Genomic DNA, 25,593 nt, shown 5'->3' on the forward strand with positions numbered 1-25,593 from the left:
TACATCATGAGGAATGCTTGGCTGGAAGAAGCACAAGCTGGAATCAAGATTGCCAGGAGAAATAGGAATAATATCAGATATGCAGATGCCCCCAGCCTTATGGCAGAAAGTGAAGAGGAACTAAAAATCCTCTTGATGAAAGTCAAAGAGGAGAGTGAAAAGGTTGGCTTGAAGCTCAACATTCAGAAAACTAAAATCATGGCCTCAGGCTACATCACTTCATGGCAAATACATGGGTAAACAGTGGAAACAGTGGCTTAATTTATTTTGGGGGGCTCCAAAATCACTGCATATGGTGACCGCAGCCATGAAATTAAAAGACATTTACTCCTTGGAAGGAAAGTTATGACCAACCTGGATAGTTTATTGAAAAGCAGAGACATTACTTTGTTAACAAAGGTCCAACTAGTCAACACTATGGTTTTTCCAGTAGTCATCTATGGATTTGAGTTGGGCTATAAAGAAAGCTGAACACAGAAGAATTGATACTTTTGAACTGTGGTGTTGGAGAAGACTCTCGAGTGTCCCTTGGACTGCGAGGAGATCCAAGCAGTCCATCCAAAACACAATCAGTCCTGGATATTCATTGGAAGGACTGATGTTGAAGCTGAAACTCCAATACTTTGGCCACCTAATGTGAAGAGCTGACTGATTTGAAAAGACCCTGATACTGGAAAAGATTGAAGGCAACAGGAGAAGGGGACAACAGAGCATGAGATAGTTGGATGGCGTCACCGACTCAATGGACATGATTTGTGTAAAATCCGGGAGTTGTTGATGGACAGGGAGGCCTAGTGTGCTGCAGTACATGGGATTGCAAAGAGTCAGACATGACTGAGTGACTGAACTGAACAGACTTACAAATTGGACCACCTGAATCAATTCCCCCAGGAGTTCATTGACACCACCCACTCATGCCTGCTATGTGTCTCCAACCACTCTTTTCAAACAGGCCCAGCTTAGCATCTGTGGCCTTTGACACATCCCCCTTGCATGTATTTCAACCTAAATATCAGCTTTATTACTGATGAAACTGATTGGGAAGAACGTGGCTTTGGCATCTGAGCCAAGTCAAGTTGCTGACTTTCTCCAGACTGGTTGAGACCTGGGGATGGCCGCCCTCAGGGAAACATGCGCCCCAAAGATTGATCCACCATCCCAGGGTGCTGTCTGCCACAGTCAGCTTCATTCCCTGTCACACTCTGACATGTGTGACAGACCCATTTTCTTCCATACATATTATCTCTCAGATTTGCTTTCTCATAATGAGCCAGATTATCTGTCACACATACTCTTTCTGTAATATTCCTGTGTCAGTCTATAATGCTTTTTCTATCACACTTATTCTCTCTCACACCTGATCTCTCCTAGACTCTATCTCTGACACTTTGTGTGCCACACACTCATGCTGTCATTGTATCTGGCTGAGAGAGTTAACTCAGTCAGGTTGCTAGGGAGATCAAGGCTCTTTAAGGAGGAGGTGAACATTCTTTCTTTTTCACATTCTTTTTCCTTAGACATGGAGGCCTAGTAGGCAGAAGAATCTCTTGCTTAAGGATATGATTTTTGAGCTCAGAACCAATATTATGGGAGAAGGTCTGGATAAAACGTTCATGGCCTTGAGCTCTGGGTTAATCCATTTCTTCTGGTTAATATCCTGCCAGTGTGTTATCCTCAGATGTATGTTATGGGAAAGGGTCTGGGCAAAATTTTCATAGCCTTGAGTGATCCTTTTATCTATTCTCAGCAAGTAGCATAAAAGTATATAATGCTCTGCTTAAAGTAGCAAGTGTGGTGCTCTTACTACCCCGTTCTGATATCTATGTCAGAAGCTTTTTCTATCATTTTCACTTTAACAAAATTTCTACTCCACAAAGTACTGGGCGACTGGAATTGCGTCTTTTGGTTCCAGAATTAAATGTTTTCTTTGGAGACCACTAATCTGGCTGCACCATTCACCATTCACTGTACATGTTAAGTTACCTTGGGGACCTGCTACCACTATCAGTATCATCTGCATCTTAGTCTCTTCCCGTCACATTCTGTCCTTTTAAATTCCTGTCCCAATCACACATTCCCTCTGTCACACTCACTCAAAATCATGCACCTGTCACAGTGGTAAACTCTCTGAGAAACTCTTTCTATCATACAGTGTCTTTCTTTCATACTTCTGTCACTCTCTTGTCACACACATTATTTGTCATTGGCATTATCATTTTCCTTTGCAGATCTCACCATTCAGACCCATGTTAAGTCCGGTCCCTAATGGACTATGCCATAGCCTTTGACTGTGTGGATCACAATAAACTGTGGAAAATTCTGAAAGAGATGGGAATACCAGACCACTTGACCTGCCTCTTGAGAAACCTGTATGCAGGTCAGGAAGCAACAGTTAGAACTGGACATGGAACAACAGACTGGTTCCAAATAGGAAAAGGAGTACGTCAAGGTTGTATATTGTCACCCTGCTTATTTAATTTATATGCAGAGTACATCACGAGGAACGCTGGGCTGGAAGAAGCACAAGCTGGAATCAAGATTGCCGGGAGAAATATCAATCACCTCAGATATGCAGATGACACCACCCTTAGGGCAGAAAGTGAAGAGGAACTCAAAGGCCTCTTGATGAAAGTCAAAGAGGAGAGTGAAAAGTTTGGCTTGAAGCTCAACATTCAGAAAACAAAGATCATGGCATCTGGTCCCATCACTTCATGGGAAATAGATGGGGAAACTGTGGAAACAGTGTCAGACTTTATTTTTGGGGGGCTCCAAAATCACTGCAGATGTTGATTGAAGCCATGAAATTAAAAGACGCTTACTCCTTGGAAGGAAAGTTATGACCAACCTAGATAGCATATTAAAGAGCAGAGACATTACTTTGCCAACAAAGGTCCGTCTAGTCAAGGCTATGGTTTTTCCAGTGGTCATGTATGGATGTGAGAGTTGGACTGTGAAGTAGGCTGATCGCCAAAGAATTGATGCTTTTGAACTGTGGTGTTGGAGAAGACTCTTGAGAGTCCCTTGGACTGCAAGGAGATCCAACCAGTCCATTCTAAAGGAGATCGATCCTGGGTGTTCATTGGAAGGACTGATGCTAAAGCTGAAACTGCAATACTTTGGCCACCTCATGCGACGAGTTGACTCACTGGAAAAGACTCTGATGCTGGGAAATGTTGGGGGCGGGAGGAGAAGGGGACGACAGAGAATGAGATGGCTGGATGGCATCACCGACTCGATGGACATGACTTTGAGTGAACTCTGGGAGTTGGTGATGGACAGGGAGGCATGGCGTGCTGTGATTCATGGGGTCGCAGAGTCAGACACGACTGAGCGACTGAACTGAACTGAATGGAGCACTACAGTCATAGTTTTGAGAAATGCAGAAACCAAAATGCACAAGACTTTGAGCCGCTAATGTTGGGGAGGGAGTGGGTGTGTGTGATTTGTGTGGAGGAGACCTGCATCATGGGAGACTGGATACCGACATGGCAATACTGTCTGAAAACTGACTTGATTTTAGATAATATGGAAAGTCTATGAAACATCGTATGGACAGTAGCAAGTGTTAGCTATCACTACGGATGAAGAGCACAATTGCAGTGTGTACTTGGCAGAGGAAGGATGTTCGTGCATCCTGTGGCTTAGCCCCTTGCCCTCTAATCCATCGTAGTTAGTGAGCCCCCTTCTACAGCATGACTCTCCTTACAAATATCCCCCCAACCTAACAGTCGGCCCCTGAGGGAAAGATGTGTCCAGGCTCCCCGCCTGTGTCCTCTAGGCCACAGAGCAGGGGACAGACACAGGCATTAGACAGGGTCTCAGTTCAGTTCAGTTCAGTTCAGTCGCTCAGTCGTGTCCGACTCTTTGCGACCCCATGAATCACAGCACGCCAGGCCTCCCTGTCCATCACCAACTGCCAGAGATCACTCAAACTCATGTCCACAGAGTCGGTGATGCCATCCAGCCATCTCATTCTCTGTCGTCCCCGTCTCCTCCCACCCCCAATCCCTCCTAGCATCAGATTCTTTTCCAGTGAGTCAACTTGTCACATCAGGTGGCCAAAGTATTGGAGTTTCAGCTTTAGCATCAGTCCTTCCAATGAACACCCAGGACTGATCTCCTTTGGAATGGAATGGTTGGACCTCCTTGCAGTCCAAGGGACTACCCACACCCTAAAACTGACTTGGAGCCAGAATGGAGAGAAACTGGGTGGGTGGGAAGGCGGGACAGGGATGCCCCACCCCTGAGCATCCACTGCCGATGCCTCTCTCCCTGCATAAGGGGTGGAGGAACATTGTTGACCTTGGATTTGAGAGCTGAGAGGACACTTCAGCCAAGGGCTGGGGATCAGGGATGGGAGAGGGCCAGGCAGTGTCCAGGGGTACATTGCCCTTCCCCCAGTCCTTGAGTCTAGCCGGTTCCTCTAGTGCTTCTGAAGGGCCCCAAGCAAGCCCACAGACTGGAGTCCCTGCAGTCTATGTGCCTGGAGCGCCAGGTAACCCAGCCCGATGCCATCCCCAGTGAGCTCAACAGCAGGGCCCCCACCCAGGTGGGCAGGCACAGCAGGCTCTGCATCCCTGGTATCATGCCTCCAGGGCCAACCCACCCCACTCCCATGTGAAGACACCTGGGCAAGCAGGTATGCAGACACCTATGCCCATGTGAATGCATCTCAATCGTGCTCTCTTTGATGCACACACATGCCGGGAGCAAGCGAGGGAAATCCTACCCATGGCAAAGGTCAATTGGGGAAGAGGCCTGACGGGCAAAGGCTAATCAGGACTCGAGGAACCCCCTGGACTTACCCGAGCATCTACCCCAAAGAAAACCGAAGTCTGACTGCCTTACTATCTTACGCCTCTTACCAAGTCCTCTAATACTTACAGGGGCTTACCCCCAACCACCTTTCTCTGAAAACATTAATTCAGAGCTGTAGTTAAAAAGTTCTCCTTGGCTTAATGGGAGTGTTCCAATCCAAGCCCCTCTGATAGCTTTCTAACTTGCCTGACAAGTTTGTCCGGGCTCTAACAACTACGAATGTGACTGTTTACAGCCTCCCAGCCATGCAAGGACAGAAAACCTAATATTCTAAAATACAGGAATATGTTGAAGAAGTTAAAATCATTAGAATAGTACTAAAAAAGATTTCATTGTTGAATCAATGCTTGCTGCAAAGTTTATCTATTGTATCCTTGGAAATATATTAATCACATATAGAGAAAATAAGTAGTAGCCTTTGATTTAACCACATCAGATCTTAAGTTAATAAATTCCTTTCTTGTAGCTCACTACACCCTTGCCTTATAGGAATGTAACTTTGTCATGTGTCTTTGGAGAATAGCACCCGACTTTAGGAAAATCACCTTGAAAGAATATAAGCCTTTTTCTAGCTAACTAACTTTTGTTAGGAGAGAGGGCCATAAACTGATAGCAGGCCTCCTGGCCAGAAGATGATGTAAACCACCTAAAACTTGTATATCACGAGACATACCAAAATAAGCCCTGATCCTGATAAGGGTCAAGACTGCTGACCCCGAGTGATTTTGGTGTGACTCTATACCTCCCTTTCTCTATTTTTTATGTGCACAACTTAGGGTATAAAAGCAGCACTGGAAAATAAAGTTTTGGGCCTTGCTCACTGAAGCTTGGTCTCCCCGTGTCATTCTTTTTCTTTTTCCATCCTTTTCTCTATTCTCCTTTTTCTGGTTGAGATCCTTGGAGCGCTGGGCCCTCTGCATTTACTTATCTGCCTGGGCTTCTAAGACCCACTCGAGGGGGTGCCCTGGTGGGGTGCCTCCAGTGATTCGAGAGGGCACCTGTGGCCTACATAAACAGAGCAAATCCTGTGCTGGAGTTTTATTGGTTTCCTGCATAAACCAAGGAATCATCAGCCCCTGTCTCTCTCTCTCTCGCTGATGCCGACGCCGTTCATCCTGAGGATACCCTGGGCCATATCGAGCCTGGTCCCCGATACACACACACATACACACACATGCACACAGGGACACACCCTTGTGCATGTACCTGACCACACACTCTCTTGTGACAATACATATATGCCCATGTGTAAGCACCTCCACACACAGATACATGCACACACCGATGGGCAGGCACCTGTGTAAGGGCACTCTCTCAGGCACACACACAGATACGCATAATCACACGCCTATGTGCATGAATCTGTGCACGTGCTCTCTCTCACAAACACACCCATACATACGCCCATGTGAATGCACCTGCCCATGTGCTCACGCACACAGACGCACATACACACACATGAGCTATGTGTGAGACACCAGAGGGACTGACTGGCCCTGACCCAGGGGTACTTGACTTCCTTCTGGGAGTTGATGACAAAGACCTGCACTAAGCATGATGGTCACCTGTGAGCGACACCAGGTTGGCAGTAGTGCAGTCTTGGAGGTGCACAGGGACCATGATTCACTTGGGATTTGCAGGTTTGGAGTGGAAACAGTCACGTGCCCTGAGGAGTGAGGTGGGGTCTGTTTGAGCATGCGCACTAAGGAGGTGCCACCACGGTAGAGGGTGGAGCAGCACCCAGAAGCCACATGGCTGATCCCTTTTCATGGTTTCCGGGTCTGAGGCAGGGTTGACTTAGAGGGCTCAGAACACGTGGGTGTGTGTCTGTGCACGCACATTGGAGCGATATGGCGCCCTAACAGTGTGAAACTTCAGGAGGGAGTGCCCATTGCCCAAGAGCCTGCAGTCATCGCGGGAACCAGTGGTTGGTGGGAACCAATCATGAGGCAGGACCAGGGTGTGTGTGCGCAGGTGCTCTGCCTATGCTGAGTTGCAGGTCGCATTACAGAGCTGGGAGCTGTAGGCAAGGTTCAGTCTTTCCCGCCGAGGAGGGAGGGGGAGAGCGGTTCAAGATGGATTCCGAGGCACACGGTGGAGGAGCCCTGAGGGCAGCCAATGAAGATGCAGGTGCTGTGGCCTCTGCAGTGAGCACAGCATGTGGCGGCCAAGGTGTGCTGAGTGGTGCTGCTGGCCGCGATGGCTCTGGCGACCCAGCTGGCCCTGGTGATGCCGTCAGTCGAGGAATCCCTGGGACTCCGGCGACCTGGCTGATCCCAGAGACCCCAGCGCTGCAGCAGAGTCAGGTGGCACAGCCAGTGCCATTCCACAGATCCCATGGGTAGCCCACACACTACGGTCTGGTGAAGACCCTGCACCCGGAGCCAGAGTTCTGAGTAACCGAATCTTCCAGTTGAATCTGGAAGATTCAGTGGGCTGGTGGGCTGGGCGGCTGAGGGGGTGGGGGGTGGGCGAGGAATGGTTTGGGGGTTGTGGGTAGCAGGGCCTAAAGTGTAGTAGGAGGGTACTGTAGGGGATCTGGAGGGTATGGCTCAGAGATGGTCTGGAGGCCAGGGGATGGTGGTGAGGAAAAGCAACCTGAAGGGATCCAGAGGGTTCTGCAGTGATATGAAGGGTGTCGGGTGGCTGCCTTGTGGAAGAATATGGGTCTCCATGAGCAGGGAGCCTGACGTACAGGGAAAATGACTAGTGTGGATGATGCCTTAGCCGTATCTCCACCAGCAGCCTCGCCGTGCCTTTCTCATTGCATGTGCAGTCGGACTATGCCCGCCACCTCCTGACTCGACCTACTGAACTGCAGTGGCCGATTCGGAGGGAGCTCTACATTCATGGCCGCCTGTTGCTTCTGTCAGTTCTAAAGGGGGCCAGGGCGAGGAAGGGAGTTGTGGGTGTTGACCAGTCTTGGCCCAGGAAAAGCCACAATGGAGGGTTAAGCCTAGAGGAGAAGTGTGGTTGTCTGGGCTCGTAGGTGTGTGGGAGACAGAGGGAGGACATGCTCCTCTTCTTTCTTCTCGGCGGGAACTTGAATTTCATTTTCCCTCACTTTTAGCCATTTGACTGCTGAAGACAATGCCCTGCCTTCTTTCTGGAGTAGCTTTACATGGTGAGGTTGACCTTGCAGCACTTTGTGCACCCCCTTTTTGCTTAGTCTCAGCACAGAAGAGGGGCTTAAACCTTGCCCATGTGCCCTAGCCTCAAGTGTCCTTCCCAAGGGCATTTCTTTCTGCAGTAATTTGAGCAGGCTTCATCTTGTGCCTGTGGTACTGTTTGAGGGCTCAGGGTCCACATATTTTTTGATGATTATTAACTGCAGAAAATTAAACTGAGCTACTGTGCTGTCTCTGACTTTAGTTTTAGCTTGTTCAATTCCTAATACTGCATTCATCTTCCGGGTGGAGGGGACGTTCTGAGATCCAGATATTCAAGGATTACAACATAAGTGAAGACAATGTAAGAAGAGGGAGAATAAGAAAGTTGGGTACTGCCATTCAGTATTGGTTTTGAAATATATTGTTGGTTTTATAGTTACATTTGTATATTAAGATGTAATACCAGAACCTTGTTGTTGTTGTTCAGTCTCTAACTAGTGTCCACCTCTTTGCAACCCCATGGACTATAGCAAACCAGGCTCTGTGTCCCCACTGTCTCCTGGAGTTTGCTCAAGTTCATGCCCATTGAATGGATTATGCTGTCAAACCATCTCATCCTCTGCCCTCCCATTCTCCTTTTGCCTTCAATCTCTCCCAACATCAGGGTCTTTCCAAGCAAGTAAGCTTTTTGCATCTGCTGGCCAAAGTGTTGAAGCTTCAGCTTTAGCATCAGTCCTTCCAGTGAAAATTCAGGACTGATTTCCTTTAGGATTGACTGGTTTGATCTTGCAGTCCAAGGCACTCTCAAGAGTATCCTTGTATCCTGAAAGCATGATAAACTCATTAATTAATTGTAATAGCTCTTTTGTAGATCCCATTGGCCTTCCTACATAGACAATCATTTTGTCTGTAAATAAATTCACATTTATTTCTTCCTTTCCAATTGATGCATTTTAACTGATATTTGTTAAAATGAAATCGCCAAAACTTTGTTCACCTGATGCAAAGAGCCGACTCATTGCCAAAGACCCAGATGCTTGAAGAGATTGAAGGCAGGAGGAGAAGGGAATGACAGAAGACAAGATGGTTGGATGACATCACGACTCCACGAATATGAGTTTGAGCAAGTTCTGGGAGATGGTGAAGGACAGGGAAGCCTGGCAAGACACAGTCCATGTGGTCACAAAGAGTTAGACTCTATTGAGTGACTGAACAACAACACACTGATTTCTGTTATAATGGATTGGAGTTTCCTGCTTCTTTGCCCCCTGGTATTTTTACATTGGATGCCAAGCATTATCAAATTTCCCTTGCATGCTTGATATTTTTCTATTCCTTAACTTATTCTTGAGCTTTATTATGAAATCCTGTTAAGATGCTCGAAACAGTTTGATCCTTTTGGGTCTTACTTTTTAAGATTGGCTCTATAGAACCTGATTTTAGTGTAGGACGAACTTAATTAACTGAAATTTTCAATGTCTGAGAAGGCTATAGCTGGAAACAAGGACTCTTAAAAAATTTTTAATGAAAATTATTTATTTTTGGTTGTGTTGCCTCTTGTTAACTATGCAGGTTTTCTATGCTTGCAGCTATCGGGGGCTACTCTCTAATTGCTGAGCTCAGGCTTCTCATTGCAGAGGCTTCTCTTCTTGAGGAGCAGGGACTCTAGATCGTGGTGAGCTCTGTAGGTGTGGCACACCAGCCTAGTTGCACTGGGTATGTGGGATCTCCCTGGCCCAGGGATCAAACCCATGTGTCATGCATTGGCAGGCAGATTCTTAACCACTGGACCACCAGGGAAGCCAAAACAAGGAGTCCTATACAGTATGAGAGTGAGTTGTTTGTGTTAGGAAGTGCTGTAATTTCATTATTTTACATGTAGCTGTCCAGTTTTCCCAGCACCATTTTTGTAGAAATTGATGGAGCTGATTTCTTAAACAAATATTTTATTTCTTTCTTTTGCCCCATTGGGCCTTATCTAGGGACTGTGGAAACATCATTGTGTCATGCAGGATCTCTTGTTGCAGTGCACAGACACTCCAGTCACAATGCCTAGGCTCAGCAGTTGCTCCACTGCATGTAGGATCTTAGCTTCCTGACCAGAGATCGAAGTGATGTGCCCTGCATTGTGAGGCAGGTTCTTTCTTAAAAGATTCATTTGTTTGTTTATGTAATTTTGGCTGGGTTGGATCTTTGCTGCTGCACACACAGTTTTTCTGGTTGTGGTGAGTGGGGGCTACGCTCTAGTTGTAGAAGATAAACTTCTCATTGGGGTGACTTCACTTGTTGCAGAGCACAGGCTCTAGGTGCTCCAGCTTCAGTAGTTGCAGCTGGCGGGCTCTAGAGCATAGGCTAAGCCATTGTGGTGCTTGGGCTTAGTGGCTTTTCAGCTTGTGGGATCTTACCAGAGCAGAGATCAAGCCCATGTTCCCTGAATTGGCAGGTTGAGTGTCAACCATTGGACAACCAGAGAAGTCCCTGATAAACTGATATTGAAATTTATGTGAGAACAGAAGCCTGAGGATTGCCCAAAGTGTTGTGACTATGCACAGCTAAAAAGACCAGGACAGTCTAATTTCATAGCTTACTGTACATGTTCAGTACTGGAGCTGTGGATCCATGGGACAGGACTGACAATCAAGAAATATTTCCAAATTTTAAGTTTAATCAGGTCCCACTTGTTTACTTTTGTTTTTATTTCTGTTACTCTAGGAAATGGGTCATAGTGGATCTTGGTTTGATTTATGTCGTAGTGTTCTGCCTGTGTTTTCCTCTAAGGGTTTTATAATAGTTTCTAGTCTTCCATTTAAGTCTGTAGTCCATTTTGAGTTTATCTTTATGTGTGGTGTTTGGAAGTGTTCTAATTTCATTCTTTTACATGTAGCTGTCCAGTTTTCCCAGCACCAGTTATTATAGAGGCTGTCTTTGTTCCATTATACATTCTTGCCTCCTTTGTCAAAAATAAGGTACTGGGGTGGTCCTAAAATGATGGAGAAATAAGATTGGGAGACCACTTTCTCCCCCACCACAAATTCATCAAAAGATCGTTTTAATGCTGAAGAACTTCCACGAAACATCTTCTGAATGCTGGCAGAGAGCACCAAGCTCCCAGAAAGGCATCCCATTCTCTTCGAAAGGAGGTAGGACAAAATATAACAGACAAATAGAAAGGCAAAAGAGCTAGGGACAGACACAGTCCTGGGGAGGGAGTTGTGGAGGAGAAGTTTCCAAACAGCTTGAAACCCTCTCACCTGCGAATCTCTGGGGAGTTTGGAATCTCAGAGGGCAACATAACTGGGAGAAAGAACAAAACTCCCCACAGAATGAATAGGCGCCTAACCACAACTTCCAGTGGAAAAGTAGCCCAGATGCTTAAGTCTGCCACAAGTGAGCAGGAGCTGGATAGGGAGGTGCGGGTTCCATGCTTAGGGTAAGGACCGGGCCTGAATGCCCTGAGGACAATCTGCGGGAGCTATCATGAGATAGCAACCCCAACTGTGGGATAGCCAAAGAGAAAAAAAGAGAGAGAGAGAACTTTCCCCGTGAAATGTTCTAACCTAAGGTACAGCCTGGCCTTGGCCGCTCAGAGAACAAAAGACTGAGAAAACAACAAAGGAGAGCTGCCTGGCTGCAAACTGGCCCCTCCTCCGCTGGAGGCAGAGAGGCAGGCGTGCAACAGTCATAGCCAGAAGGCGAGGGGCCATCTCGGCTGCAGAGATGGCATCCTCTACCAAACTGTGAGCAGGCTCCCCGTTGCTAACCATGTCTTCCTGGGATCCTGGATAGTTGACATCTGCCAGGAGGGTCACAACCTGAGATCAGTTTCCCAGAGAAGACATACAGCACACCTGAGATGGTGCTCTCCCAGTGCACCTGGGAAACCAAGACGCCAGGACCAGGGAAGTGATTAAGATGCACGGTCCACTAAGGACTGTGTGCTCACCAAGCACCTGGCTGCCTGAGGTGCTCAGACCTGGGAAGGGCACAAAACGCACGCCCAACCAAGTCTGTGCCCTTGTATAGTACCCAAGAACCTGAACCTGAGCAGCTCAGCTCCGTGAGATGCATGAAACACAGGGTATTCACAGTTCCCCTGCAGAGCAACTTGGAGCCTAAGCAGTGTAAATGAGGAAAGCACATGCCGTGGTGAGCTGGGGCTAACCCAGTGTGGTCCATACACTGGAAGCACTCCCCGCACAGGCCAGTGATGTTTGTTTGCTGTGTTCCTACCTCCCCACAACACAACTGAACAAGTGAGCTTAAATAAGTGACCACCCTGCCCCCTTGTGTCAGGGTAGAAATTAGACACTGAAGAGACTTGCAGACAGAGGAAGCCAAATGAAACAAAGAAGAGGGAACCACTCTGGAAGTGACAGGAGCAACAGATTGGCTAAGCACTGGAAGGGGCATATAGACCTTGAGAAGAAGTATAAGCTGGAACAAGGAACTATCTGAAACTGAACTGACCCCACATTGCCCTCAACAACTTCAGAGAAATTCCTAGATATATTTTTACTATTGTCATTTTTTAATTACTTTTTTATTTTTAAGTTCTTTATTACTCCTTTAATTTTCATTTTTGTAACCTACTATTACCTTACAAAAAAAGACCATATTGTTAAAATAAATTTCATATATATATATTTCTTTTAGAATATTTGTGATTGGTTTTGTTTCATGTTTTTAATAGTGTATTTTTGAGAGTCTAAATTCTACTCTAGATTTTTCATCTTTGATTTTTGGTATTTTTTATCAATTTTGTACCTTCAACAATCTAATCTACAGTATCCATTTCAATTAGAGGTGTGATTACTGGCTTGATTGCTCTCTCCTCTTTTGACACCTCTATCTCCTCCCTCCCCCTTCTCTTCTCTACTTAACTTTTTTAATCCCTCTGGGTGTTCCGGGCTGTGGAGAACACTTAGGAAACTGATTACTGGCTAGACTGGGCTCTCCAATTTTGACTCCCTCTCTTCTCCTCCTGGTCACCTCTATTTCCCTCCTCCCTCTTCTCTTCTCTATGTAACTCCTTGAACCTCTCTGAGTGTTCCAGACAGTGGAGAGCACATGAGCAAAAAATATTAGGAAAAGCAAAGAAAATAATAAATGTAGAAAAAATAACAATAAGTTTAAATAATCAAGTTTTAAAAATATAAAAGGAAAACAAAAAGCAAAATTCCACAGAACTGAAGCACCCCAATGTAGAGGCACTGGTTTATAACAACAATAAAAACTGTGACTGAGGAAAACAAAACAAAACAAAAAACCTCAAAAGCTTAATTAGATTTCATAGTGCCAATAAAATAGATAACTACAACACAGGGTGAAAACGAAAGGGGAGAAAAAGGAAAAAATATCCAAAAGAGTCTACAGAGCAAGTGAAAAGATAAGAGTAATAAATGTTTTTCTTGAATCAATGCTCAGAGTCCTTTCCCTCTCTAGGGATCACAATCCACCTCACCTCCCTAGGATGCCCTCCAAAATTGTGCTGATCTCTGGACTTGTTGTGGGGCCAGCTCAGATTCTAATCTGGCCCTACTGTATGTTCTTGTGTGAATCTGTGTGTTTTTGCCTCCAATGTCCACAAGTATCAGAATCAGTGAGTTTTCTTTTGTGAGAGCTCTCAATGTCCTTTCATATATTCCATAGACACAGAGTCGGCCTAGTTGATTGTGTGGATTTAATCTGCAGCTTGTACAGCTTATTGGAAGGTTTTGGGTCTTCTTGCTTAGACACACTGCTCCCAGCTTTCCATTACATTTTTATTTTCACCTCTGCATGTGGAAACCAGTATTGCCCAATACGCTCCAGTATTCTTGCTTGGAGAAAACCCCTGAAAGAGAAGCCTAACAGGCCACAGACTACACGGTCACAAAGAGTTGGGCACGACCAAAGTGACCCTGTGTGCATAGATGGAAGATTTTTTGGCCTGGGGAAGCTCTGTCCCAGGGACAGGTAAGCGTGAAGGTGACACAGCTGCTTGGCTTGTGCAGACCCTGTCAGCACAAAGTGTGCAGGTATATAGACTGCCTCCACCCCAAGAGTTATGGACCTCAATTCCTTTCAGTCGCTCAGTCATGTCCGACTATTTGCGATCCCATGGACAGCAGCATGCCAGGCTTCCCTGTCTATCACCAACTCCCAGAGCTTACTCAACCTCATGTCCATAAAGTCAATGATGCCAATCAACCATCTCATCTCTTTCATCGCCTTCTCCTCCCACCCTCAATCTTTTCCAGCATCAGGGATTTTCCCAATGAATTAGTTCTTCACATTAGGTGGCCAAAGTATTGGAGATTCAGCTTCAGCATCAGTCCTTCCAATGAATATTCAGGACTGATTTCCTTGAGGATTGGCTGGTTTGATCTCCTAGCAGGCCAAGGGACTCTCAAGAGTCTTCTCCAACAACACAGTTCAAAAACATCAATTCTTTGGCACTAATCTTTCTTTATGATCCAACTCTCACATCTGTACCTGACACTGGAAAAACCATAGCTTGGACTAGACAGACATTTGCTGGCAAAGTAACGTCTCTGTTTTTTAATACACTCTCTAGGTTGGTCATATCTTTTCTTTCAAGGAGCAAGCCTCTTTTAATTTCGTGGCTGCAGTCACCATCTGCAGTGATTTTGGAGCCCAAAAATCTGAAGTCTCTCACTGTTTCCATTGCTTCCCCATGTATTTGCCATGAAGTGATGGAAAGAGATGCCACGATCTTTGTTTTCTGAATGTTGTTTTAAGCCACCTTTTTCACTCTCCTCTTTCACTTTCATCAAGAGGCTCTTTAGTTCTTCTTCACTTTCTGCCATAAGGGTGGGGGCATCTACGTATCTGATGTTATTCATATTTCTCCCAGCAATCTTGATTCCAGCTTGTGCTTCATCCAGCCCAGCATTTTGCATGATGTACACGGCATATAAGTTAAACAAGCAGGGTGACAATATACACCCTTGACATACTGCTTTCCCTACTTGGAAACAGTCTGTTGTTCCATGTACGGTTCTAACTGTTGTTTCTTGGCCGGCATACAGATTTCTAAGTGGATAGGTCAGGTGGCCTGGTATTCCCATCTCTTGAAGAATTTTCCGCAATTTGTTGTGACCACACAGTCAAAGGCTTTAGTGTAGTCAATAAAGCAGAAGTAGATGTTTTTATGGAAGTCTCTTGCTTTTTCAATAATCCAAAAAATGTTGTCAATTTGATGTCTGGTTCCTCTGCCTGTTTTAAATGTAACTTGAACCTCTGGAAGTTCACATTTCACATACTGTTGAAGCCTCAGTTGGAGAATTTTGAGCATTACTTTGCTAGCATGTGAGACAAGTGCAGTTGTGGAGAAGTTTGAGCATACTTTAGCATTGCCTTTCTTTGGGATTCGAATGAAAACTGACCTTTTCCAGTCCAGTGGTCATGGCACAGTTTTCCAAATTTCTTTGAATATTTCCAAATTTGCTGCCATATTGAGTGCAGCACTTTCACAGCATCATCTTTTAGGATTAGAAATAGCTCAACTGGAATTCCCTCAGTTCCACTAGCTTTGTTCTTTGTGACGCTTCATAAGGCCCATTTGACTTTGCATGCCAGGATGTCTGGCTCTAGGTGAGTGATCACACCCTCGTGGTTATCTGGGTCATGAAGATCTTTTTTGCATAGTTCTTCTGTGTATTCTTGCCACCTCTTCTTAATATCTTCTGCTTCTGTGAGATCCATACATCTTCTGTTTTTTATTGTGCCCATCTTTGCATGAAATGTTCCCTTGGTATCTCTAATTTCCTTGAAGTGATCTTTAGGAGTTCCCATTCTATTGTTTTATTCTATTTGTTAGCATTGATCACTGAAGAAAGGTTTTTCATCTCTCCTTCTTATTCTTTGGAACTCTGCGTTCAAATGGATACTATAGATTTCTGTTGCACCTTTCCCTTTAGTTTCTCTTCTTTTCTCAGCTATTTGTAAGGCAGACAACCATTTTGCCTTTTTGCATTTCTTTTTCTTGGGGATGGTCTTGATCACTGCCTCCTGTACAATGTCACGAACCTCTGCCCATAGATGTCAGGCACTCTGTCTATCAGATCTAATCCCTTGAATTTATTTGTCACTTCCACTGTATTATCATAAGGGATTTGATTTAGGTCATACCTGAATAGTCTAGTAGTTTTCCCTACTTTCTTCAATTGAAGTCTGATTTTGGCAATTAGGAGTTCATGATCTGAGCCACAGTCAGCTCTCAGTCTTGTTTTTGCTGACTGTATAGAGCTTCTCCATCGCTGGCTATAACGAATATAATCAATCTGACTTTAGTGTTGACCATCTGGTGATGTCCATGTGTAGAGTCTTCTTCTGTGTTGTTGGAAGAGGGTGTTTGCTATGTCACCAGTGGGTTCTCTTTGCAAAACTCTGTTAGCCTTTGCCCTGCTTCATTTTGTGCTCCAAAGCCAAATTTCCCTGTTACTCCAGTATCTCTTGACTTCCTGCTTTTGCATTCCAGTCCTGTATAATGTAAAGAAATCTTTTATGGGGTGTTAGTTCTAGAAGGTCTTTTAGGTCTTCATAGAACCGTTCAACTTCAGCTTCTTCAGCATGTTGGGGCATGGTTATGTCATTACTTGTCATGGCCCTATCTGAGTCTTTTTGCGAGCCTCTTGTATCTGACGATCAGGAGGTCTCTTTGGCCAGTCTTTCTCTGTAGCTCTGCCCATTTAGGCAGTTAGAGGGCTCCCGTGCCTGGGGCCTTTCTTGTTGTTTCACACATCAGGCACTTAAAGGGCCCCCCTGGATGGGATCCTACTCTATAGATCGGCACATCAAGCACTTAAAGGGGCACCCTGGGTGGGGTCCTACTCTGTCGTTCAGTGCATCAGGCATTTGATGGGTGAGCTTCTCTATTGTTCAGCTCTGGATGCTGGCAGGTGGGGAGAGAAAGGCTATGGCTACCTGTGACTCAGCGGTATCACCTTTCTTCCATGACCACTCGACTTTCTCCACAGGCACTTCCCACCACAAACTCCTCCCTCACATCCCCTCTATCCATCTCTCCACAGTCAACAATAGCCCTCTCCCTGGAATTGTTCCACAATCCCTAAATTCCAGCTCTCAGCCGCTGTGCCTTACAGGGTACCTATGTCCCTATCCGGGCTATCTATGGCGGCAGCAAAGACTGTCTGATTCTCATTCCATTTAGGCTGCCACACAGATCAGCTGTTTCACTCCCAGCCTTAAATATTTCTCCTCTCACTCAGACAGTTGCCCCGATGTGGTATAGGTCCTATGCATCAGTCCCCCCCCCCCCCCAGCTAAGGGCAGTTCTATTCCTTTACTAACACTTCTGTTTTTCCCACTAGTTCCTTCTTACTACCGAGTCTTGCGAGGTTCCATATATTCATTCCCACTAGTCAGGTACTCCTGTCAGCTCTCAGCCAGTGTTCTGCATGCACTTCTGTGTCTGATGGTATATTTCTGATGTATCCATGGAGAGAGATGTGCTCCATGTCCACCTATTCCTCTGCCATCTTGTTCTCCCACGTTTTTTCATTTCTTGACAGTCTCGCGTGGCTAGACTGTAACCTTCATGGAGACTTGTAATGGTGTCCAACAAACAATGTTTCTTGAGTTACCGAATACATAAAACTATTTTAGAAAAATGTAAGAAAATATCCTTGTGAGCTACCATTGGGAAGTTCTTCTTAAATACTGTTTTAAGCCCATAAAAGATTAATGTAAAGAATATACAAGTATTTTTAATATCCTATGATCATCAAGAAGGTAAGTACAGTTGCAACTTGTGGAAATGGGCAAAGGATACAAATAGGTTTGGCTTGTAGAAGTAGGAGTCAGAGCCACCTAGACGTTCCACTGACGGTCCTCATGCCCTAATGTTAGACCCTCAGGTGGGTCTGGTTAATTCATGAGTTTCCACTTGTGTGATGGACAACAGCAGAAGTAAACACACTAGACACTTGCTTGGTACATTCTTTGGCCTTTCCTGCCACATGTCTGACCAGAGTGTCCACACCAACTCTACATACCCATGTGACTCTGGATCTGTGCTGAAATGGTTCTTTACCAGGGATGATAGCAAAAAAAACTATGAATATCTGCTAAACCTACGACTAAAACTGTAACAACGTCTGCTCATGGCTCCCCCTTTGTAGCACCCACAGAAAGACTGAGACAGAGAGCTCATTTAAACATATGTAAGCAACTGTGAGGCTTTATTTCCCACTTGGTTTTTGTACAGGATCCCTAGACCAGCTCCACACTGACTTTTACACAGAGAAGCTGGCCTGCTCTACTCCCCTTCTGGTGATTTTTTAAATTTATTTTTGCATGTGTTGGGTCTTCCTTGCTGTACCCAGGCTTTCACTAATTGTAGGGAGTGGGGACTGCACTCTACTTGCTGTGCACTGGCTTTGCGTTGCAGTCACTTCTCTTATTGCAGAACATGGGCTTTAGAGCACAGGTTCAGCCGTCGTGGTGCTCGGAATTAGTGGCATTTGAGCTTGTGGGATCTTCCTGGAGCAGGGATAGAACCCACGTTCCCTGCATTGGCAGGTAGAGTCTCAACCACTGGACAACCAGAGAAGTCCCTGATGAGCTGATATTGAAATTTATGTGGGAACTGAAGCCCAGTGATAGCCTGAAGAATTGTGACTATGCACAAATAAAAAGAATAACACAGCCTAATTTCATGGCTTACTCTACATGTCCAGTACTGGAGCTGTGGCTCCATGGGACAGGAAAGACCATCCAGAAGCATTTCCAGACATATGTATGTGGTCAATGGTTATTCGGTAGAGCAGTTTAGATAATTCAATGGAGGGAGCATAGTCTTTTGTTGAACAAATGGTTGTGGAATATCCATATGGGGAAAAACAAACCTGCATTTCCTCGTGTTCTTACCTTCCGTCATTCACAAACATGTTTACGTTCAAATGCTCAGATTTATACAGGCAAAAGCTAAAAGGATAAAAAGTGAACGATTCAGATGAGAACTTTGTGACCTTTCAGTAGGCAAGTCTTTCATGTATGAAGTCAATATCAATAAGCATGAAGAACAAAAAGAAAATATGAACCCAGAATTTATCAATCAAAAATACCAGTCAGATGATATCACTACTCTGTTGATAATTCTATGAGTTTCCTAGAGTTTCCATCATAAAGTACCACATAGGAGATGCCTTCAGACAAGAGAAATTTATTCTCTCACAGTTCAGGAGGCCAGCAGTCTGAGACTATGGTATCAGCAGGGCTGATTGATTCTGATAGCACTGAGGGAGAGTCAGTTCCAGGCCTCTCTCTTAGCTTCTCTCTTAGCTTCTGGTGGTGGCCTGCAGCGCCTGGCCTTCTCTGCCTTGTAGACACTTCACTCCAACTCTTCCTCTGTCTTCATACAACCTCCCTCTGTGTGTGTTCACATGGCTTTCTTATAAATATATCAGTCATCATATTAGGGCCACCATAACAGTGTGACCTCATCTTAAATGAACTAAGTGAAGTGAAGTGAAGTAGCTCAGTCATGTCCGACTCTTTGCAACCCCGTGGACTGTAGCCTGCCAGGTTCCTCCCTCCATGGGATTCTCCAGGCAATAATACTGGAGAGGGTTGCCATTTCTTTCTCCAGGGGATCTTCAGAACCCAGGGATCGAACCCAGGTCTCCTGCATTGCAGGCAGACACTTTAACCTCTGAGCCACAACGGAAGCCCTAAATGAACTAAATACATCTGCAAAATCCTAATTCCAAATCAATTCACATTCTCTGGCTCCAGGGTTTGGGACTTCAACATCTTTTTCGGGGGGACACAATCCAACAGCAGCCACCCTCCACCACCTCCCACTTCACTCTTAGCACAAGCCCTCAGCATGTCCCCTGAGGCCTCCACATCCAGTCCCTGTCAGCTCTTGACCAACTGTCCTGCTGCTCTCTTCACCCACTCTGCTCTGACCACACTGGTCTCCTCATGCTCCCAAACATCCCTCAAGTCCTCACTCAGTCTCTGCTTCACAACAAAGCCAACCCCAAGCACCCAGTTGAAAATGGAAACCCACTCTTCCAAGTGCTCCCTCTCCTTTCTCCTGCTGCACTTCGGGCCAGAGTTCTCACCATCTTCCCATAGTCTTCCTAGTGTAGTTTTTTCGTTTCTTTTATTTTGACATTTTAAATGTTATTTTTTATTGAAGGATAATTGCTTTATAGAATTTTGCTGTTTTCTGTCAAACCTCAGCATGAACCAGCCATAGGTGTACATATATCCCCTCCCTTTTGAACTTCCCTCCCATCTCCCTCCCCATCCCACTCCTCTAGATTGATACAGAGCCCCTGTTTGACTTTCCTGAACCATACAGCCAATTCCCGTTGGCTAATTTACATATGGTAATACAACTTTCCATGTTACTCTTTCCATATATCTCCCCCTCTCCTCCCCATCCCCATGTCCACAAGTCTGTTCTCTGTGTCTGTGTTTCCATTGTTGACCTATAAGCAAATTCTTCAGTACCATTTTTCTAGATTCCGTATATATGCATTAGAATATGATATTTATCTTTCTCTTTCTGACTTACTTCACTCTGTATAATAGGTTCTAGGTTCATACACCTCATTAGAACTGACTCAAAAGTGTTCCTTTTTACTGCTGCATAATATTTTGTGCAAAAGTACCACAAATTCTTTATCCATTAATCTGCCCATGGACATCTAGGTTGCTTCCATGTTTTAGCTATTGTAAATAATGCTGCAATGAACAATGGGATTCATGTCTCTTTTTCAACTTTGGTTTCCTCAGAGTATATGACTAGGAGTGGGATTACTAGGTCATGCTGCTGCTGCTGCTGCTAAGTCACTTCAGTCGTGTCCGACTGTGTGACCCCATAGACGGAAGCCCACCAGGCTCCGCCATCCCTGGGATTCTCCAGGCAAGAACACTAGAGTGGGTTGCCATTTCCTTCTCCAATGTGTGAAAGTGAAAAGTGAAAGTGAAGTCACTCAGTCGTGTCCGACCCTTAGCGACCCCACGGACTGCAGCCTACCAGGCTCCTCCATCCATGGGATTTTCTAGGCAAGAGCACTGGAGTGGCTTGCCATTGTCTTCTCCAGTACTAGGTCATATGTTGATTTTATTCCTAGTTTTTAAAGGAATCTCCAGACTGTCTTCCATGGAAGATGTATCAATTTGCATTCCCACCAACAGTGCAATAGCATTCCCTTTCCTCCACAGCCTCTCCAGCATTTATTGTTTGTAGACTTTTTGATGGTGGACATTCTGGCTGGTGTGAGGTGATATCTCGTTGCAGTTTTGATTTGCATTTCTCTATTAATGAGCAGTGTTGAGCATCCTTTCATGTGTTTGTCTTTCATTGTTTCAATCTGTATGTCTTCTTTGGACAAATGTCTGTTTAGGTCTTTTTTTTTTTTCATTTTTGATTGGGTTGTTGGTTTTTCTGGTATTGAGTTGTATGTGGTGCTTGTATATTTTGGAAATTACTCCTTAGTCAGTTGTTTCATTTACTATTATTTTCTCCCATTCTGAGGGTTGTGTTTTCACCTTGCTTAGTGTTTCTTTTTTGCTGTGCAAAAGATTTTAAGTTTCATCAGGTCTCAATTGTGTACTTTTGTTTTTATTTCTGTTACTCTAGGAGGTGGGTCATACTGGATCCTGCTTTGATTTATGCCTCTGATTTTCTCTAAAAGTTTAATAATAGTTTCTGGTCTTCCCTTTAGGTATTTAATCCACTGTGAGTTTCTCTTTGTGTATGTGTTAGCAAGTGTTCTAATTTCATTCTTTTACATGTAGCTGTCCAGTCTTCCCAGCACCATTTTTGTAGAAATTTACGAGTTTATTTTCCTTAATTTATTTACTTTAATTGGAGGCCAATAACTTTACAATATTGTAGTGATTTTGGCATACATTGACATGAATCAGCCATGGGTATACATCTGTTTCCCATCCTGAACCTGCCAACAACCTTGTTCACCATTCCATCCATCAAGGTCATCCCAGTTGCCCAGCTTACAGCACCCTGTCTCATGCATCGAACCTGGACTGGCGATCTGTTTCACATGATAATATATATGTTTCAATGTTAATCTCTCAAGTCATCCCATCCTCGCCTTCTCCCACAGAGTCAAAAAGACTGTTCTATACATCTATGTCTCTTTTGCTGTCTCACATATAGGGTAATCATTACCATTTTTCTAAATTCCATATATATGAGTTAGTGGAAATCCAGCCAGTCCATTCTAAAGGAGATCAGCCTGGGTGTTCATTGGAAGGACTGATGTTGAAGCTGAAACTCCAATACTTTGGCCACCTCATGCGAAGAGTTGACTCATTGGAAGAGACTCTGATGCTGGGAGGGATTGGGGGTGGGAGGAGAAGGGGACAACAGAGAATGAGATGGCTGGATGGCATCACTGACCCAGTGTACATGAGTTTGAGTGAACTCCGGGAGTTGGTGATGGACAGGGAGGCCTGGAGTGCTGCGATTCATGGGGTCGTAAAGAGTCAGACACCACCGAGCGACTGAACTGAACTGATACTGTATTGGTGTTTTTCTTTCTGACTTACTTCAATCTGTATAATAGGCTCAAGTTTCATCCACCTCATTAGAACTGATTCAAATGCAGTGTTTTTAATGGATGAGTAACATTTAACTGTGCATATGTACCACAGCTTTCTTATCCATTTGTCTGATAATGGACATCTAGGTTGCTTCCATGTCCTGGCTATTATAAAGAGTGTTGTGATGAACATTGGGATACACATGTCTCTTTCAGTTCTGGTTTGCTCAGTGTGAATGCCCAGCAGTGGCATTGCTGGGTCATATGGCAGTTCTATTTCTAGTTTTTAAGGAATCTCCACACTGTTCTCCATAGTGGCTGTACTAGTTTGCATTCTCACCAACAGTGTAAGAGGGCTCCCTTTTCTCCACACCCTCTCCAGCATTTATTGTTTGTAGATTTTTTGATAGCAGCCAATCTGACTGGAGTGAGATGGTTCCTCGTTGTGGATTTGATTTGCATTTCTCTGATAATGAGTGATGTTGAGCATCTTTTCATGTGTTTGTTAGCCACCTGTATGTCTTCTTTGGAGAAATGTTTGTTTAGTTCTTTGGCCCATTTTTTGACTGGGTCGCTTATTTCTCTGAAATGGACCTGTAGGTGTTTCTTGTATATTTTTGAGATTAACTCTTTTTCAGTTGCTTCCTTTGATATTCTTTTCTCCCATGCTGAAGGCTGTATTTTCACCTCGTTTATAGTTTCCTTCGTTGTGCAAAAGGTTTTAAGTTTAATTAAGTCCCATTTCTTTATTTTTGCTTTTATTTCCAGTATTCTGGGAGGTATGCCATACAGCATCCTGCTGTGATTTATGTCAGAGATTGTTTTCCCTATGATTTCCTCTAGGAGTTTTATAGGTTCTGGTCTTATGTTTAGACCTTTAATCCATTTTGAGTTTATTTTTGTGTATGGTGTTAGAAAGTGTTCTTGTTTCATTCTTTTACAAGCGGTTGACCGGTTTTCCCAGGACCACTTGTTAAAGTGATTGTCTTTTCTCCATTGTATATTCTTGCGTCCTTTGTCAAAGATAAGGTGTCCATAGGTGCATGGATTTATCTCTGGGCTTTCTGTTTTGATCCATTGATCTGTTTCTGTCTTTTTGACAGTACCATACTGTCTTGATTACTGTAGCTTTGTAGGAAAACCTGAAGTCAGGCAGGTTGATTCCTCCAGTTCCATTCTTCTTCTCAAGATTGTTTTGGCTACTTGAGCTTTTCTTGTATTTCCATACATATTGTGAAATTCTTTGTTCTAGCTCTCTGAAAAATACCTTTGGTAGCTTGATAGGGATTGCACTGAATCTATAGATTGCTTTCAGTAGTATACTCATTTTCAAGTTTTCTGATCCATGAACATGGTATATTTCTCCATCTATTTGTGTCATCTTTGATTGTTTTCATCAATGTTTTATAGTTTTCTATATATACGTCTTTTGTTTCTTTAGGGAGATTTATTCCTAAGTATTTTATTCTTTTCATTATGATGGTGAATGGGAATGATTTCTAATTTCTCTTTCTGTTTTCTCATTGTTGATGTATGGGAATGCAAGGGATTTCTCTGTGTTAATTTTATATCCTTCAACTTTACTTTATTCATTGATTAGCTATAGTAATTTTCTGGTGGAGTCTTTAGGGTTTTCTATGTAGAGGATCATGTCATCTGCAAACAGTGAAAGTATTAAATCTTCTTTTCCAGTCTGGATTCCTTTTATTTCTCTTTCTTCTATGATTGCTGTGGCTAAAACTTCCAAGCCTATGTTGAATAGTAGTGGTGAGAGTGGGCATCCTTGTGTTGTTCCTGACTTTAGGGGAAATGCTTTCCATTTTGCACCATTGAGGATAATGTTTGCTGTGGGTTTGTCATATATAGCTTTTATTATGTTGAGGAATATTCCTTCTATTCCTGCCTTCTGGAGGGTTTTTATCATAAATGGATGTTGAATTTTGTCAAAGGCTTTCTCTGCAACTATTGAGATAATCATATGGATTTTATCTTTCAATTTGTTAATGTGGTGTATTACATTGATTGATTTGCAGATAGTAAAGAATCCTTGCATCCCTGGGATAAAGCCCAATTGGTCATGATGTATGATCTTTTTAAAATGTTGTTGGATTCATATTGCTAGAAATTTGTTAAGGAATTTTGTTAAGGAATTTTTCATCTATGTTCATCAGTGATATTGACCTGTAGTTTTCTTTTTTTGTGGCATCTTTATCAGGTTTTGGTATTAGGGTCATGGTGTCCTCATAAAATGAGTTTGGAAGTTTATCTTCCTCAGCAATTTTCTGGAAGAGTTTGAGTAGGATAGGTGTTAGCTCTTCTCTAAATTTTTGGTAGAATTCAGCTGTGAAGCCATCTGGACCTGGGCTTTTGTTTGCTGGAAGATTTCTGGCTACAGTTTCGATTTCCATGCTTGTGAGAGGTCTGTTAAGATTTTCTATTTCTTCCTGGTTCAGTTTTGAAAAGTTGTATTTTCTAAGAATTTGTCCATTTCTCCCAAGTTGTCCATTTTATTGGCATACAGTTGCTGTTAGTAGTCACTTATGATATTTTGTATTTCTCTGTTGTCTGTTGTGATTTCTCCATTTTCATTTCTAATTTTGTTGATTTGATTCTTTTCCCTTTCTTTCATGATGGGTTTGGTTAATGGTTTGTTTATTTTATTTATCTTCTTGAAGAACCAGCTTTTAGCTTTGCTGATTTTTGCTATGGTCTCATTTGTTTATTTGCATTTATTTCTGCCCTAATTTTTATGATTTCTTTCCTTCTACTAACCCTAGGGTTCTTTATTTCTTCCTTTTCTAGTTGCTTTAGGTGTAGAGTTAGGTTATTTATTTGACTTTTTTCTTATTTCTTGAGGTAAGCTTGTATTGCTATGAAACTTCCCCTTAGCACTGCTTTTACTGATTCCCATAGGCTTTGGGTTGTTGTGTTTTCATTTCCATTTATTTTTAGGCAGATTTTATTTCTTTTTTGATTTCCTCTGTGATTTGTTGGTTATTCAGAAGCATATTGTTTAGCCTCCATATGTTGGAATTTTTAATAGTTTTCTTCCTATAGTTGACATCTAATCTTACTGCATTGTGGTCAGAAATGATGCTTGGAATGATTTCAATTTT

General features: G+C 43.8%; 1 pseudogene; it reads left to right on the plus strand.

Annotated features, from left to right (window-relative positions):
* The first annotated feature begins 6,893 nt into the window (after nucleotides 1–6,893).
* LOC129564092 (transcriptional adapter 2-alpha pseudogene) overlaps nucleotides 6,894–25,593 on the plus strand; it is a 45,534-nt pseudogene continuing 26,834 nt past the window's right edge.

The sequence above is a fragment of the Moschus berezovskii genome, chromosome X (assembly GCF_049115385.1).
Source record: "Moschus berezovskii isolate FMDL1 chromosome X, NW_MosBer_1.0, whole genome shotgun sequence".
Classification (NCBI taxonomy): domain Eukaryota; kingdom Metazoa; phylum Chordata; class Mammalia; order Artiodactyla; family Moschidae; genus Moschus; species Moschus berezovskii.